Here is an 18,323-nt window from a genome sequence, read left to right as displayed (position 1 = left end):
CCTTGAGCGTGCCACCCTCCTTCAGGCCATGGATGAAGCATGTGATGACATCAGTGTAGACCAATGTCAAGCATGGATTCGTCACGCCAAAAGGTTTTTCCCAAGGTGCATGAACAATGATAACATTCATTGTGATGTGGACGAGAATCTATGGCCAAATGCTCAAGACAGGCTTGATCCAAATTAATGTAATGTGTGCACTAAATGTTATGTTTTGTTCTCATTACGTTACATTTCATTATAGAAAGTATACCTATGTTACAATTATATCTGAAAAATAAAAAATAATTTGCTCAAATGATTGTGGAGGATGTCTTCATTGATCCTTCACTTGATATACACATAGGATGGATATTTTGGAAATTACAGATTATGTAAATGTTGGGTAATGTAAGTGTATTGCCTAATGTGAAAACTGTGTAATCTGTCTTTTATAGTACTGTAGCATATTAATTTTAGCACTTCTAAGGCCGATTTGAAACATGTATCTTGCATTGTTTGCTGTTGGATGAACTGATTGTTAAAAGTACTAAACTGAAAGAAGATCATACTGTTGTGTTTCGGTGATTAAACCAAATGTTCTCATTACATATTACAATAATCTTGTGTTCTAAACAATGATTATGTGGACTGAAAACATGTGCAACTGACTAAAAGCATTATATCAGGTTTTGAAAGAATGACTAGCTGCGTTACAAGTGTGATCAGTTTTGATTTTTGTACTAAGATTTTTGAAAATGCACACCTTACTTGTGAAAATAGTACCAAAGCGAATAAAAAAAACTGTAAGTAAAACTGCGTTGAGCCAACATGTAATGTAAAAAACGCTATGCAAACTAAATTAAATTGAATCGCAGGATGAATTTGATCTGCAGGAACGTCATGACAACACACATTGGCTTAACTCTTTAGTGCTTTAGCATCTGATGCTAATCATATCTAAAATTAGATTTGAATGTAATCACATTAGCTGTAATCAATGAGAAGCACTGGCTTGTTTTAGCTCACTCCATATATTAGCAAGCCTTTAATCGATGTTACCCCCTCCATCCTTCCAGGTATTAATTGCTCATACATCATCTGTGACCTTCCGATGGGAGAGTCAGTCAGTCCGCTATTGAGCAGAGGACATGTGTGTAATTATTAGACTTGATTGCAATGTCACATATGTAAATTAAGTGGGATCAAATTGTAGTTAGACTGTGTGTTACAGCTGTTTAATGTCTATTAGACACAGGAAAGAGTTTGAAAATGCCTGAAAATCTCTAAAACCCAGTTTCCACTTCCTCTGTCATCACTTGAGCTGTTTTTTTTTACTAGACTGAAATGATTTAGCTTTACAACTACAAGCCCCAAGTACGTGAGTCTCAATGCATTCATACATGGACACATAGGGTCAGATTTACTAACAGCTTGTGCCAGCGCAAACCATCTTTTGCTGTTAAAAAAAGACAGTTAGGATTTACTAAAGACAGAAATTAGCGCTGAAAAAGGCATGGACATGGTTATTTTTGCTGCTGACCTTATTGCATATGCATTTGTAGGAGTTTCCTTTCAGACACAAAATTTATGGGAGGATTTAAATGAATAATGCAAGGTGATTTACTAGGTTTGCGCTAGTCAATGTACTGGTATTTGCGCCATTATTCAAAAAAGCATGTCTTAAACTAGATGCTAATTTGCGCTGCTCTTGGTAGATTGTGTCCGTGTTCTTTAATTTGCATTTGCGTCAGTAGATCACATGCAGAACTTTCCACTCTTTTTTGGAATTGCGCTCTCATGCTAATTTGCCCTTTTTAGTAAATCTGTTTGTGAAATGATATCTAGCAAGAACAGTTTGTTTTTGCCTTGAGAGTGTCAGATGCTGTAAGGACAGAAGTGTCCTCATAGCATGTTTTTTAAGTAATATATCAAAAGTTAAAATTTTGTTACATTTAAGGTTTATGTTTTGCCAGTAATCTAATCTTTAAAGCTTATTTTCTTGTAAATAGCATGATGCGTGAATATGGTAGCCTACGTGTATTTTCAGTTCTAAGATATTTATCAAAGTACCATATTGCTGCCTGATATTAACTCAACTGTTGTCCACCACATTACTATTTTGTAACTGTTTGGCATTGACTTCAGAGCCATACTCCAGCCTCTATATGGCTATGTAATGCTTTTCCAGGAGATTTACCTTAATGAGTTTCTTGTCATGGCTTAGGGAGCTGTCCCAAGGACAAAGGGAAGTTTTACATATTTCATCAAATTGAATTCCTTGATGTGACCAAGATGAGTTCCAGCATACCTTTACAGCAGAAATCCATTTGCACTAGATTCAGTGGGCACAGGCCATCAGAGACAAGCAATCAAATTAAATTATTGATCCATTATATCTTAACACAACCAACAAGCCCTTAACCACAAATCCTTTTAACAAGCCATTTTAGTTCCATTATTAATCTTGAGATGAATGTTTGTTTTTTGCTTAAAGGTGAAGTGCAAATTGATGTACCTCTAGCATTACAAAATGGAATCGCAAAAGTAACTACATTTTCTGATGAAAATGTAAATGGTCCCTGCCTACTAAAACAATGATATTGCAGAGGAAGTTGTACAATGTCTGCACCAAAGAGGCAATACAAGTGTTGTGTTTTGGGATGTACTAATGCACATAAGTTTCTCCATTAACTCCTACCACCTGAATCACTGAGGACATTGTGTTTAAATTACATTTTTGCAGTGGTGGACAAAGAACCTAAATGTTATGAATTCTGTCCGTGTTTACCCGTTACTTGCGTTTTTGGATTAGTCCTGTTTTCTGTTTCCCGTTCCTCGTTTCTTGTTTAGTAGTTCTCCTTTTAGTCACTATTAGTCTTCCCAGGTGTCCCCAATTAACCACGCCCCCTTTTTATCTTGTTCAGCTCGTTTGCCCTTGTATTTAAGCCCTGTGTTTCAGTCCAGTCTTGGTGAGTTTTTGAATGTATATGTGTTTTGTTACTGTCGATGTTGGTTGTGCTTTCCCTGAGCCCTGTTCCTAGCCTGAGCCTTTGTCTAGTTTTCAGTTTATTTAATAAAGTGTGTGCTACAATTGGACCCTGCTTCCTCCTTGCCTAAACCTCATTGTTACAATAAAAGCCACACTTGAGTTAAAAGTGTAGCTAGACATCTTACTAGAAAATGACTAGAAGTTAAAGTCACTGTTTAGAATATTACTTGAGTAACAGTTTTAAAATATGATATTTATTGTACTTAAGTATGAAACTTTTTTTGTAGTTTTATTAACCTTAGTTAATGTTACAAACGGACTCTTATTGTAAAGTGTTATCATTTCATATAAATCCAAAATCATGTAAATCACGCTTAAAGATTGTCATCTTTAAATATCTAACCAATGGCCATATCATTGAAATTAGACACATACAGTATGTATATTATATGTATTTGCTTCTATTTTAGAACACTTGATTGTTATCTAATCAAATTAAAAATAAAATGTGTGTTACATCCTCCTTACTGGGATCCAACGAATGACTCTTTTATGCTAAAAAGCTTTAATTTCTCTCATGCAAAACTGCTGATTAACAGGCTAATTAAGAGGACTCCTGTCTCCTCATCAACTAGAATCAACTGTGCTTCAAGGATGATGGCAGCAGTTTTAATTCTGTAATTCTGTTTTTACTATGAATAAGGTTGCCATACAGGCCTTTTAGGTTGTTTGCCAATTTCATTAGGTTTGTAAGTTCAATACTTAAATTCAATACATAATAAAAATATGTAATAAGACAGCAATTTGATACATTTCTAAAGTAATACCATATTGAAATATATTCTGATTCTAATCAATAAAATACTATCAAAAGAGTTAAAGTAGCTGAACACCTACACAAGTGTTAGTGCTAGACAATATCATTAGCATCTATACAAAAGGGGAACACTTTAATAATTTTGTTCTGTAGTGTAAACATGGACTATATAACACATACTACAGTGAATTGTAAAAAAGAGAGTGTTTCTTGTATTGAGTTTTGTAAAGAAACTGTAAAATTCTGTTTGTTGGTTACACAAACTTTGCAAGTGTAATGGAAGAATTAGTTAATTGTTTAGTGCTTTTTGAATGTGAAATTAACTACTGTGCCATTGAAAGGTCTTATGCACATCCTGGCATTTCCATCCAGTGTTCTTTTATTGTAATTTTTTTGATATCCCAAAATTTGGATAAAAAATACATGGTTGGAATCATAAGCCCCTTTCACACAGAGATTCCAGAAAATACACGGATAAAGTGACCCGGGATTTGACCCGGGTTCGTTTGATTTTGCATTCACACTGCCAGTGATTGTCCGGAATCAGAGTGCGTTCACACACAACCCGTAAAAATCCCGTAAAGACATGTGACATCGATGTGACATGTAATGTCTCAGCAGTGTCTATAGTTTGCTTATGAGCTGCGATTTCTCTCTCGAGAAACCACGCTTGTGCATTTCTTTCTCTGATTCGATCATAAACTAGCGCATTACGTACCGTTTCACTAGCCTGCTTTCACTTTACTTCAGCCTCATCATTATGTTACTAGGTCCCCAACCCGGCATCAATCCCGGGTCGTGTTTGCGTTCACACAGAAGGCGTTCTGGCAATTTCCCGGCAATTTCCCGGGATCAACGCGCTGTGTGAAAGGGGCTATACTGTCACAGGTGAGGTGCATCATCTGTCTCTCAAAATCTCTCTGATTCTCCTCCCTGCCTGAGAGGTAATGGCTTAGAAACACACAGAGAATATTTCAGGGTCGTGTCTAAAAGTGAAGGCAGCTACATTCATAAAATAATTTACTGCTTTCAACCACTCCGTCAGATACTATTTTTATTCTTTCAACCATCTGCTGAATGATAGGCTTTGTGAGATCTTCTAGGCAGCGAAAGTTATGCTGCCTTCAAAATCTGACCAAATGCACCCATCTACAAAACATTGAAGCGGCAATGGATTTCTGAATTGAACCCTTCACAAAATGGAGATATCAATGTTTGTTTGATATGTAAAATCAAAACAAATTTCAACAGTGATACACCTTTATTCATGATGTTGATTCAACCGTGAATAAATGTTGCAACTGCTAGGCTTACATGCATTGTGTGTGCATTCTTAACATCCATGGATTCTATTGAGAAAGGCTTCTTATCTTAGCATCCTGCTTCTTATACTGTGTGTTTGTGTGTTTTTTTGGTAATCTCTCAGAGCCTCCGTGCACAGAAAGAAATTGATTCACTGGTGTTTGTATCAAAACAGCTTATATAATTTTTTCAATTCAAAATATAGGCTGTTTTTGGCATTTTGGATTGAATATGAAAATTATTCAAATGTCATCACTGATTCTAAATGTACATGATTTGACAAACATGCATTGTGACGTTTGCTGCAAGTGGCAACTAATCCTCATCGTACTGAGGTTATCTTTTGGTTTTTGGAGATTGTTTAATTTGGTCAGATTTTGAAGGCAGCATATCTTTCGCTAAAAAATCTGCACACTGAAAATAGCTCCAAAGGAATGTATTAATAGCACAACGTTTCGACCATCAGGTCTTCATCAGGCACAATGCATATCTTTCGCTGCCTAGAAGATCTCACAAAGCCTATCATTCAGCAGAGGGTTGAAAGAATAAAAATAGCATCTGACGGAGTGGTTGAAAGCAGTCAATTATTATGAATGTAGCTGCCTTCACTTTTAGACACGACCTTGAAATCTTTGTGTTTCTCTGTGTGTTTCTAAGCCATTACCTCTCGGGCAGGGAGGAGAGAATCAGAGAGATTTTGAGATGACAGATGATGCACCTTACCTCCCCTGTGATAGTATGTTTCCAACCATGTATTTTTATTAGAATTTTGGGATATTCGATGTAAAAACTGGATGGATGTGCATTAAATCTTACAATGAGCACAAAAAAAAAACATATGAGAAGGTGTGCATAAACTACAAAGGAAACACATTTACCGAATAAATCCCTTGATACACAACAAAAAACTCACATGACTGCCTCAACAGATCATGTAAATAGATAACTGACCTAATCAGTGGACCAATCTAATTGCACACCATCTAAAATTTTGATTTAGTAATTCTGAAATCCCTGTGGCAAAGTCTGTCATCAAAATTATTTGGAATAATTACTTATACCAAAAAAAAACATCAATTTGAAGTAGTGTGCTCACGTCCAAACTTGGGCAGTGGCTCTGCTCGGTAAAAAAAAAAAAAAAAATTTAAAAAAGAGCCTTGGTTTCTTCCCCGATTGCACCAACTTCCAATTTTATTATTGAGAATTTGTGTCAGATACCCAGGAATTTTCAAATTTCATGCGATATAACAATTTTCCACACTTCCACGATATTCCAATTACTTCCACGTTTTTTCTACTGAAGTGTGTATTTATATCATCAGAGATTCCCTCCAAGTGTTTATCTCTAATATATGGATTACTAATTGAGTAATCACTAGAAGCTGTTTGAGTCATCTAGTACAATCATTCCCAAAGGCAGGGTCCCGACCACAAGTGGGTCGCGGGAGATTTTGTATGGGTCGCCAAGTCGAGCACTATGTTTCAGTGTGCTATATATAATCTTGATTAAAGTTCACCAATTAGCCGCATGAGGGAGCTTGTCGTTTTCTTCTTCTGGTTTTTTTTTTTGTTTTTTTTTTTTTGTTTAGCTGCGCTCTGCATTCGGCAACCAGCCATAAAAATGGATGCTTGGTTAATTAAGAAGAAAAAGCCAGCTAAAGACCAGGCTAACACTGCCAGCAGCCAAAATACCGTCCCTGAGGGAGGCCAGCGTGAAAATAGACTATCTAATGTTAGCAAAGCTACTTCATGTGAAAAACGCCATAATGATGAAGAATGTGAGGAAAGCGGAACCAGTGGGATGCTTTCGACCAGACGCCGGAGTAGGTACTTCTGAGGATTTGGGAGAACAGCCTCCAAATAAGAAAAGAAAAACAAGACCAAGGCCATATAAAGACTACTTCCTGAAATATGGTTTTGTTAATTATTCCAAAACGAACCAAGAAGCTCGACCCATGTGTGTTATATGCAGCGAAAAACTCTCAAATGAGAGGTTAAAACCAACTAAACTAAAAAGACATTTTGGAAACACTTCACTTCGACTTGGCAAAGAAACCTCTGGATTTCTTTCAAAGGAAGGCACAGGAGATTGAATCATCAGCTGAGCTTCTCCATAGAAATGTGACATTAAATGACAAAGCCCAGTTAGCATCATACATGGTTTCTTACCGTGTGGTCAAAGAGAAGCAGCCCCATACATGGACGCAGGAAGTAGGTGCTGCAGGTGCTGCAGCACCCCCTGTTGGCAAACTGTGATGACAATAAAATTATAGCTTATAAATATATCTCTAGTTGTTCTAGTTGCATCTTCAGTGTGTAGTATTAGCCAATCAGGTGTCTTGACGCGAATCACGCGATTACGATTCATTCTACGCAGCACAAAAAACAAAACAAAAAAACACCTAAAAACTGCTAGTGATAGCCTAACGTTAGTCTATATCAATATCAGCGATATAGCAAGATAATTAGTTAGCAATGTCTCAAAAGAGAATTTTGGATTTTTTTTCAATCCAACCCCAAAAACCCGAGGCCGAGGACTAGCGAGAAGAATTCTCCAACTGACTCAGAGGTAACGTTACAGCCCCTACGCCCGAGCAGGACCAGCTAGCCTCTGTCGTAACAGGTGTTCTGACGATTCATGCTACCCATCGAGATGTGCTACTTACTGGTTATGCGCATGTGCAGAATAATTTTTCTTCTGCTTACCACGCCCATAAATCTATGCATCCTTGCTGTGGAGACTTGTAGGAAACTTTGACAGGTCAAAGATGAATATTTGATGATAATTTTTACTTTTCACACCGTTTTAAAAATAAAAACAGTACAGTATACTGTACTCTTAACTTCGAATTTTATTATAATTATATTTCATATAATAATGTCATTTTTACTTGTTATATCAAAAGTGATAATTGCTATATGAACTATAGTTCATTTAAAACATCAAAATATGCTCCCAATACACCTACCCTGATTTAAATGAAATAACGATGTCATAATATTGTGAGATTTACACAATTATGGAAACAATAGAGAATGTCTCAACATTCTCTGCGATCGATTCGCGCTTGGGTAGCATTTTTTTGCGAAGGCAGCACAAATCGACAGACTCTGCTATCGATTCGCGCTACGGTAGCATTTTTCGACAAGGCAGCACAAATCGTCAGAACACCGGCATGGGGGCGGAACACACCCATTTACTCTTTCATACAGAAGTGCGGTGGCTCTCCAAAGGTAGAGTCCTCACAAGAATATATGAACTGAGAAATGAAATTCATGCTTTTCTACTTGAGAAAAGTTCTTCACTTGCAGAGCTGTTCACTGAAGAATGGCTTATTACAGTGTGATATCTGGCGGATATCTTTTCATCTCTCAACGAGCTATGTTTGAAACTGCAAGGACAGAATGATGATGTTTTCCAAAACTGGAAACACATTCTCGCCCTTCAAAAGTCTCTGAAGCTGTGGCTTGCACGACTCAGAAGTCCAAAACCCAGCCACTACATGTTCCCTACTGTGTTACAGCACATAGAGGAAAATGATGTCACAGACACACAAGTGAAACACCTGACTGGGCTTATAGTGACACACCTAGTTGCACTCATTAATAACTTGGAGCACTATTTCCCTAAGGACAGATATTACATTTTGCATGATAAAAGGTGGATCCAAAATCCTTTTGATTTTGAAAGTCCAAAGTCACTGCTGGAGCTTGGACTAACTGCTTCTGAAGAAACCGAACTGTTAGAGCTGAGCAGTGACCAGACACTTAAAAGAAGACATGAATCTATGACATTATCATCATTTTGAGTAAGCATTTCATCTGAATACCCTGTCTTAAGCAAGGCAAGCATACTGTTTCTTATTCCTTTTACAACTACATACAAATGTGAAGTTGGGTTCTCAGTTCTCACAAAAATAAAGACAAAATACAGAAATAGACTGAATGGTGCACCTGATATGCGTGTTGCAGTCTCCTCATGTACACCAAACTGGAATGTAATTCTAAAAAACAAGCAGGCCCAACTCTCTCATTAGCTGGGTAAACTGCCTTAATTTGGTGAAACAATGAATATAAGGACTGGTGCACTTAAACATTGACCAACATTAAAAAAATAAAATAAAAAGGCATGTTTTGATAGCTCTCAAGGTTCATATTACTATTGTTCTAAATATTGTTTGCATACATATTTTTGTTTTGAGAGGAAAAAATGAGAGCCCTGACATACTGTGCACTTAATAAAATGTGTATATTACAGTGGGTGCATGAAAAAGTTCTCAAAAAAATTTTCTGTAAAAAACTTGTTTTTGATTTAACTTAATGTTCATATTATTCTGGTAGATGTGCAAATCATTGAATGTTATATGAAAGGCATGCATTGATTCTGTCTGGTTTTATTGATGATAGGAATGATTTGCACTTTGTCTCATTAAGTATAAATTGTGTACACTGTAATGATGAGAATATGAAAACAATGAGATGCCCTGTCAACTCTTCCTTTCTCATTTCACCTCTGCATTTTACTTATTGTCAACAACAGGTTAATAAAAAAAATTGTGCTTTGTCAAATATCTGTATCTCTTTTAAATAGTTAACTGGAAGCTTAACTGACCTTAAAAATGGTTATACATATTTTGTTAATGCATAAATTCTCTTTGTGATATATGAACTATATTGGCCTAATGTTTATTGGGAAACACTGATCTAGTAGACTGCCAAGATAAGCAAAACACAGGTTAATCGGTACAAGGTTAAAGGTTATATCTCAGCTCGATGAGTGTTAAAGTCAGGGTCATTGTCATAGCATTTTTCTGAGAGTGCATAAGGGCTCACTGTCAAACAAAAGCCATGACTCGCATGTACAATTGTACAGCTCATGCATGTGATTTAATTTCCCAGCACGCAGCAAAACAACCTTCTTAACACCTCAGAGGGATTAAAGCAAGCTAGTTATTGCTTGGTCAAATGGAATGAAAATTGTGCTTTGCCTATTACATTCTGTAGTGTCATGTAACATCAGGAGGTGATTAAGACATATTAAAGCATCATGTTGATGGCTCTAAACCAGAGCAGCTGCGCACTACAACAGAGCAGTACCATCTATTCTTGATACATTATGAGCATTACCCCTTCTTACTCTAGCAAATTAATAAATTAATCACTGTATCACTCAGAATACCCACAAAGGTAGATTCTGGTATGGTATAGTATATTTTAAGTGATAGTTCTCTCTCACACACACACAAACACACACACACACACACACACACACACACACACACACACACGCACACGCACACAAATCTGTCATCATTCACTCACCCTCATGTTGTTTCAAAACTCAACCTTGCTTGACATGCAAGAGCAAACCTTGTTGGTTCTCAAGTCAAGAAAGCACATTTAAGCCTCCGTTTACCATATTTGATGTGCTCCATATGTGTTGATCAATGTTATACGGTATGTGAATAAAAGCCTAAATTAAATCTGTTCATCATAAAGAAAATTGTGTCTCTTCAAAAGACTTGGATTAAACAACTCAATTCATATGGATTACTTTTACGGTGTGAACCTTTTGAAGCTTGAACATTTTGGTGAAATGGACTTTCAGGAGGTACTGAAATATTTCAGATGTCTTTTGAAGATGACCAAAAGTCTTACAGGTTTGGAACGACATGAGAGTAAGTAAATAATGACAGAATTTTCAGTTTTGGGTGAACTTTCCCCTTAAATACATATGATTTAAAATAATATAATAATTTATATAATTGTCACCAACGGTCGTTGATTACGCACAACAAAGAGGATATGATTCAAAGGCCTGGTTTCACATACAGGGCTTAGATTAAGCCAGGATTAGGCCTTAGATCAATTAGGGCATTTTAAGTAGCTTTTATAAATGTGCCTTAAAAACACATTACTGGTGTGCATCTTGAGACAAAACAATGGAACTGACATATTTTAAGATATGTTAGTGCAAGTTGCTTTCAGTTCAGACAATTCAAACATGTTTTTTAGCCTAAGAATAGGTTTAAGCCTTGTCCGTGAAACTGGGGGAATGAATAATCCACTCCACGAAACTCAAATGCAGGCAAGGTTGCAACCATGAAACACTGACGAGACAGGACAAAATTCAAATGAAACACGAGGACTTAAATACAAGGAACAAACAAAGGGAACTAATTAGGACACTGCTGAACAGAATGACTAATCAAATTAGAAACCATGGCAACACATGACGGAACACACAGGCAGGGAGAAAGCAAAGACAGAAAACAAACTCAAACTGAAGTGTGACAAGAATATTATATAATATAATCCTGAAAAGAAAATATCTCTATACATATCTCTAAAGTTGTTTTTCCTAGTCATGTCCCCACAATATTTAGAGCAGTGGTCATCCATATGGGCTTTTCAATGAATGACTATTTCAATTAACAAACTATTACATTTAGTCCCCTTAATCCTGAATATTTTGTTATGGTCTCCTAGACAGCAATGAGATTAAATGGACAGCAAATTGGCCAGGTCTCAAACTTTACAGACTTTTCCCCTGAGAAAAAGTAATCTCACATATGCCTCTTCTAGAGTTTCAGAAGAGTTGTCGCAAACTGAGTTCAGATTTCCCAAGATAAGTCTAATCAAAAGTCATATATTTCAATATGAACATTTCTTATCAAATTCTCCTCAAACTAAATTATTCAAGTTATGCTACATCGTTTTCTTTTGACCGAGTTTATCAGAAATGATTTCATACTGTGAGGTTGCATTGTCAGCTGACAATTTTCTCTTTTCCCTTGCCTTCTCTTTCTAGCTTTCCTCCTTTGATCCGTGTTCTGTAACGGATTTGATCCTTCTGGCAGTTTCAGGGCTGGTGATTCATAGGCTCTCTGTTACACACCAAGAATAAAATACACTGGAGCAGAATTTTCCTAATAGTCACGATTGCAGTTGATAATCCTCTTCAGAGGAATAAAAACCTGTTAGGTCTGCCAAAAATATTAAGCTGTACTGTATGAATGTAAGCTTTTATGTGTGCGAACTTTAGCTCAGCTTGGTCCTCTGCAGTGAGGTGTTGGGGAAAGAGCACATGCGGAACTATTAAACATTGTCTACTCAAACTGTTCCATGTAAATTAGTTGTGAATTTAAACAAACAAAAAATACTAAAGAAATGTGACTATGATTTGTGAGTGAAAATTTGAGTGCTTGTCTGTGCAAAACACAAGGCTAGTGTGTTCTGAGTGGTTGCTGGAGTTGCTGTGGTTTCTAACATAATCTGAATGAATTTATGCCATTGCTATGCAGTTGCTAACATGTTCTGAGTGATTTATTTTGTCCATTGCTATGGTGTTGCTATGTAGCTGCTAAGCTGCTAACATGTTCTGAGGGAATGTTTTTTTTTTTTTGTCTGTTGCTATGCCATTGAAATGTGTTGGCTAAGATGTTCAAAGTAATTTTTTGTCTGTTGCTAAGGCGGTAAGGTGGTTGCTATGTGGTTTTTAACATGTTCGGAGTTATTTTATTTTTTTGTCCTTTGTTATGCCATTGCTAGTGAGTTGTTGGTGGTTGTTATGGCATTGCTATGTGGTTGCTAACATGTTCTGAGTTAATTGTTTTCCATTGCTATACAGTTGCTAGTGTGTTCTGGGTAGTTGCCAGGGTGTTGCTATATGGTTGCTGACATGTTCTGGTTGTTTTTTTTTGTTTGTTTTTTTGTCGTTTCTGTTTAGTTGCTAGAGTGTTCTGGGTTGTTGATATGCCATTGCAATGTTTTGGCTAACGTGTTCAGAGTCATTTTTGTCTGTTGCTAAGGTGTTACTATGTGGTTTTAACATGTTCTGATTTTTTTTTCTGCCCTTTGCTATGCAGTTGGTAATGAGTTCTTGGTGGTTGTTATGGCATTGCTATGCAGTTTATAGTGTGCTCTGGGTGGTTCCTAGGGTGTAGTTATGTGGTTGCTAACATGTTCTGACTGATTTTTTGTCCATTGCTTGGGCGTTGCTATGTGGTTGCTAACATATTATGTTTTTGTTTTTGTTTTTGTTTTTTCTCTTGTCTGTAGCTATGCAGTTGCTTGGGTGTTCTGAGTGGTTGCTAGGGCATTGAAATGTGACTATGTGGCGAGCAGGATGAAGCCAAAGGCCATGAGAGAATGGCGCGAGGCCAGTGGCGAGATTCCTGATGAGCACCACCTGCATGACGCACCGGTCTCGTATCTCTCACGGAGGAGCGGAAGCATAAAAGGAGGAGTGACGAGTGAAGGACGAGAGAGGACAGGCCGGGATTTTACGTTGTGTTTGGTTTATGTTTTTTTATGAGTGTGAGTGGCAGTCGTCCGCGAGGGGCTGCCGCCTTTACTTTCATTTTGTATTTTATAATTAAACTTTGTGAACGTTCGCCGGTTCCCGTCTCCTTCTTCCCACAACAACATACTGCATTAAAGACTAACATGATCTGAGTGATATTCTTTTTGTCACTTGCTGTGATCTGGGTTTTTGTGCCTGCATGCTTTTTTGACTGCTGGTTGAGAATAGTAATTACGATCAGTTAGAACAGCCCCTCTCCTCAACACGTAGCATGATTTGAGGTATCATTCATGTCTGCAGCTCAAATGGTTACAAAATTGCACTTTAGTTTTAGGGTTAAAAGGTAATAATTTACCTTTAGAGTAATCATTTTTTAGCTTGTTCAAATCAGTAACCCTTAAGTATGAACTATAACAATAGAGATGGCATTATGATCAAGGAATACAATACAAATGTATAATTCCAAAACCATGAACAAATGCTGCATACCTCTTGCAGTGTTTGTTTATCCTCTCAATGATTCACTCCAGGCACCCAGAAGTCCTCTGCTAGCAGGGTATTTCCATCTGACAGCTGCCACTTAGCCATGTAGTGTCTGCCCATGTGCTGATTTTCTGTATCCCAGAGTTTCACTTTTAGAACGATGTTGATCTCCCAAAAGGCCAAATCCATCTTAGTTTGCTTTCCTTCACTGGCCACATTACTGCAGATGAGAGGAGGACATGAGAGCCATTTCCTGTCCCTGGGTGTGCGGCTCAGCACGGGAACCGTCCATCAATCCTATATGGAAGTTGATATATCACCGGGAGATTCAGAGTTCATGGGGCTGCCAATAGCAGAGACAAAGTTGGTGGCTGAATAGGAGTTCACTGAGACTGATGTGTCCTCAATGCATTCAGGTGAACAGATACACAAACAGTGGCACGGAGGCAAACAGGATGCCAGATTTGGTGGTAAGCACTGATTCTCACTATCTGATATTGAAGTCTGGCTGTGGGTGTCCTTCCTCAATATGTGCAAGACAAACTTCTCAGACTGTGTGTTGTTTACTAGCTTCAATTTAGATTAATCTGACCTTTTTGCTGTCTTCTCATCATTCCTGTCCTGCCTGGATGTTTTTCTTCTTGCAGTCAGGTCCATATTTTAAGGATTGTCTGGAGAACAATGCTCAGTGAAGGGTTTGAAACTGTAAAATGTGATCTCTAAATAAGGTTGGTGTTGTGTGCTGTAGGGATGACTGTGTTGTTATGGCATAACTATGACATCTCTTCTGGAAATTTGAGATGCCTCACACCTTCTTGTATTATCATTGTCTAAGACAGTGATGCCAAATAAGATGAGGTCATTGAAAGCCAGTGTGGTCAGATTTTGACTTACTATCATCATAATATCAAGATAAAGAAATAGAAATGTAAATGTAATGTTAATTATTACAACTCAATGGCTTACAAAAAAACAAGTATACTAAAAAAAGGGCGGGAAATAAAGAATAATGACAAATAATGAATAAATATTAGAATAGCCTATCACAAATAAATATAAAGATTATGAAGCACATATTTCTTATTAAATCGTTGTCTGTTCCACCCTGTCCCCGCTATAAATCATAGCCTAGAATTTAAGCATCCAGTTAAGACAATTTGATGTATTCAACTCAATAATACACAATATAACAATATACAAAAAGATTTGTTTACAGAACTGGAAGCTTGTTCTGTTCTTGTGTCAGTAAACTACAGATTTTTAAAATTAGGGATGGGCCACATCTATGAGTACAGTTGGAATGAAAGCGAAAAGCAATTATGATTGTGTGGGTATTTACTGAAAAACAGAAGATGCGGTTGGAAATCTGAGTCCATGGATTGGAAATCCTGGGAAGGCATTATTAATCCGTGAGCGCGATTTGTTAAACTGAGGGAACAATTTGTGAGTACGGTTTATATACTGAGTGGACGAATTGCAAAATATGGCCACAGATTTGTGGGTCTACAGGTGACTTCCAGCCATGGCTCCGTATTTTTCAGTGTTATAGGTGGTATGGACATTTTATGTGTGATTTTAATGAAAAAAAGAGAGCGAGAGAGTGAAGTAAAATGCGTCACCCCACACTGTTAAAATCTTTTTGTCATGTGATTTTTGTCATGTGATGAAGTATTTGGGCATCATAAACAACTGCCTATGATTGGGAGGTGCATAAGAAGAGTTATAGTCTTTTTGAATGCTGAGTTGTTGTTTTTTTGTTTTTTATGTATACTTTCTTTTTATTTTACTTGATAAATTGACATCCTGACTAGGAGTTTTGGTTTTACCCTCTCATTCTCATTCTCCTTGGACAAAAATAAATAAATAAATAAAAAGTGGCACAGCTTAGCACACTCTCCCCCTATTGTTTCTCACTAAAATTACATTCACACAGAGGACCATCTTTTTCCATAAGCTGGAAGTGTGGAGCCAGAGGGAGAATGAGCAAGTGTCTGAATTATGCTTATTTGTAAATGCAAAGCCACTCTACATACAGGAAGTGTGTTTCTTTCCGATAAATATGATGTTGTGTTAGAATGAGCCTCATCCCTGTCAAAATAACTCTGAATGATTAGAGTAAGATTGCACCTCTGTCTGTGGACATGGGTTGCAATATCTCACACACCCCCGAGGCTTTTACAGAAATCACTGTCATACCCCTCCTCATAGAAGATGCATCAGAGACTCACAGAGACAAACTCCATGTCAATACATGAGCATAAAGAGAAGTCTTTCCTCGAATGTTTCTGTTCATATATTTTGTTCATGATTTCTGTAGGCCTACTACCTTTCTGGGGCTTGAAAGTGGTAGTTGTGTTGGCTGTCAATGGAGGGACAGAAAGCTCAGATATCAGATATGAGATCATTGACATGCAATTCGTACTTCTGCCTAGTCCCCCAGAGAGAGCTAATGGAAGTTCAGCTCTACATCCATGATCCAAGTCACATATACTGTAGATGAATATCAGCATCCATACAGCTAATTAAAACTCAAAATCTCTTATTTATGTGTTGATGTTCATTCATGCTAGCCATGACAAGCTGAGAAGAGGTGTGCTACTACTTTTGCAAATTATCAGACAAAAAAAATGTATATATTGCATAGACTTACAGTGAAGGAACAGCCTATTTTCCTTGCATTGTTGTTGCACCTTTTTTCACCCTCTGTCTGAATGTTATTTTTTAGTCTTGGTTTATTCAATAACCCACCTCCTGAAAAGTGCAGTGTGCTCTGATTGGTCACCCTTCCCCCATCTGTTGTGATTGGTCTATCACTTAGCCTGTGTAATGTAATAAAATGTAACTCCCCATACCATAACGGATGAGCTCCATAGGGTATACTGTAACTTGGCTAACTATATGTGTTAGAGCTACATTAGTTTGCTTTCAGTAGTATTAATTTGTTAATTACTTTGTTTATTATTATGATTTTGTTTACATTAGTAATATTTATATTATCTTGATATATATATATATATATATATATATATATATATATATATATATATATATATATATCCAAGATATATATCTTGGTAATGTTCCTTTGTTTATTTAGTTAATTGTTTTTTATTTATATGTTTAGTCTTTATTTTTGGTTAGTTTAATAATTGCAATGTTTGATTTAGACACCTGAGGACAGTAGTGGGCACAGGTGAGGGTAAATATAGGTAGGAAGTAGGGGGAGACCTGTAGCACCTGGGCATATGTTTTTCTGACCAGGTGAGAGATCCTGTATTGTTTGCTCAGTTGGAACAAATAAACCAGCCACAAACCTGAAACCAGCCTGGAATTGATTTTATTTCTTGCCTGCGTAATTTCATCACCTGCCCAGGGTGCTAGAAGTTGTCGTTTGAAGGTTTGATTTAAATTTAATTTCTTTTGTTTGTTGACAAACGGCCACTACAATATGCACTAACCTACACGTCACAACTGAACTAAAACAAGGGACTGATTTTAAAAAACATGGCTAGAATTTTACTAAAACAAGGGAGCGATGGCCATGATTAAACTAAAATGACTGAACCATGGACTGATAAAAAATTAAATTAAATAAAATGGCCATGATTGATTAAATTAATAAAACATGGCCATAACTTTAAAAAAAAATGATGCCCTCTAAAAAATTATTTTCATGATTTGTTATCACAACCTTTGTTTCTTTTGTCAAATCAACTTATATAATTAATGTGGTTCAGGTAACATAATATTTTGAGCTTCTGTTGATTTAAACCAAATCTCCTTCATTGTGTTAACTCAAATATTTAATTTCAATGAGCTCAAAATTTTAAGGCTACCAGGTAATTTAAGTTAAACCAACAGTAATTAGTGTTAAGTATTAAAACAAGGCCTCAGTTTACTTAAAACTACAAATTAGTATGAATGAATTCGTAATTTGTATTTTTTCTTCCAAAATCATGTATGGCTCCATATAATGCTATGTAGTTAGTCATCAATTTATATAAAGAGCCTGGACTGTCAACACCACGGTTTCCTGTTTGTTATATGAATGGATTTTATTGATTTATATTTATTGAATCACCTTCTGTAGACAACTTTAAGAACACCTGCATAAACGGTGGTTGCAGACTTGCACTAACTTTTGTGGAACTGTTGTCATGTCTGGCTGTGAATGCTTGGGGAGAAAGAGGTTTGAACTGGCAACGTGTGGGCAGGCTACAGTGAGTAGAACAGATCCGTCTTGGCATTTCGCGCTTGTGTTTTCTCCAACCAGCCTCAAGCCCACTGCTTTCCTGATGTATTCAGGTGTTGGAACGCTGGGCGCCTGTCCCGGGCCTGTCTCGCCCTGCAAGGTCATTCTGACGACTGAAAAAAAAAATCTAGTCACGTGCCTGCGGACCGTTTCTGGTCTGGCATGACTGGAAGTTGCATTGATGCAATCAATG

The sequence above is a fragment of the Siphateles boraxobius genome, unplaced genomic scaffold, assembly GCF_051911475.1.
Source record: "Siphateles boraxobius isolate OS27281-9 unplaced genomic scaffold, OSU_SipBor_1 35, whole genome shotgun sequence".
Lineage (NCBI taxonomy): Eukaryota > Metazoa > Chordata > Actinopteri > Cypriniformes > Leuciscidae > Siphateles > Siphateles boraxobius.
This window is presented reverse-complemented; position numbering follows the sequence as displayed.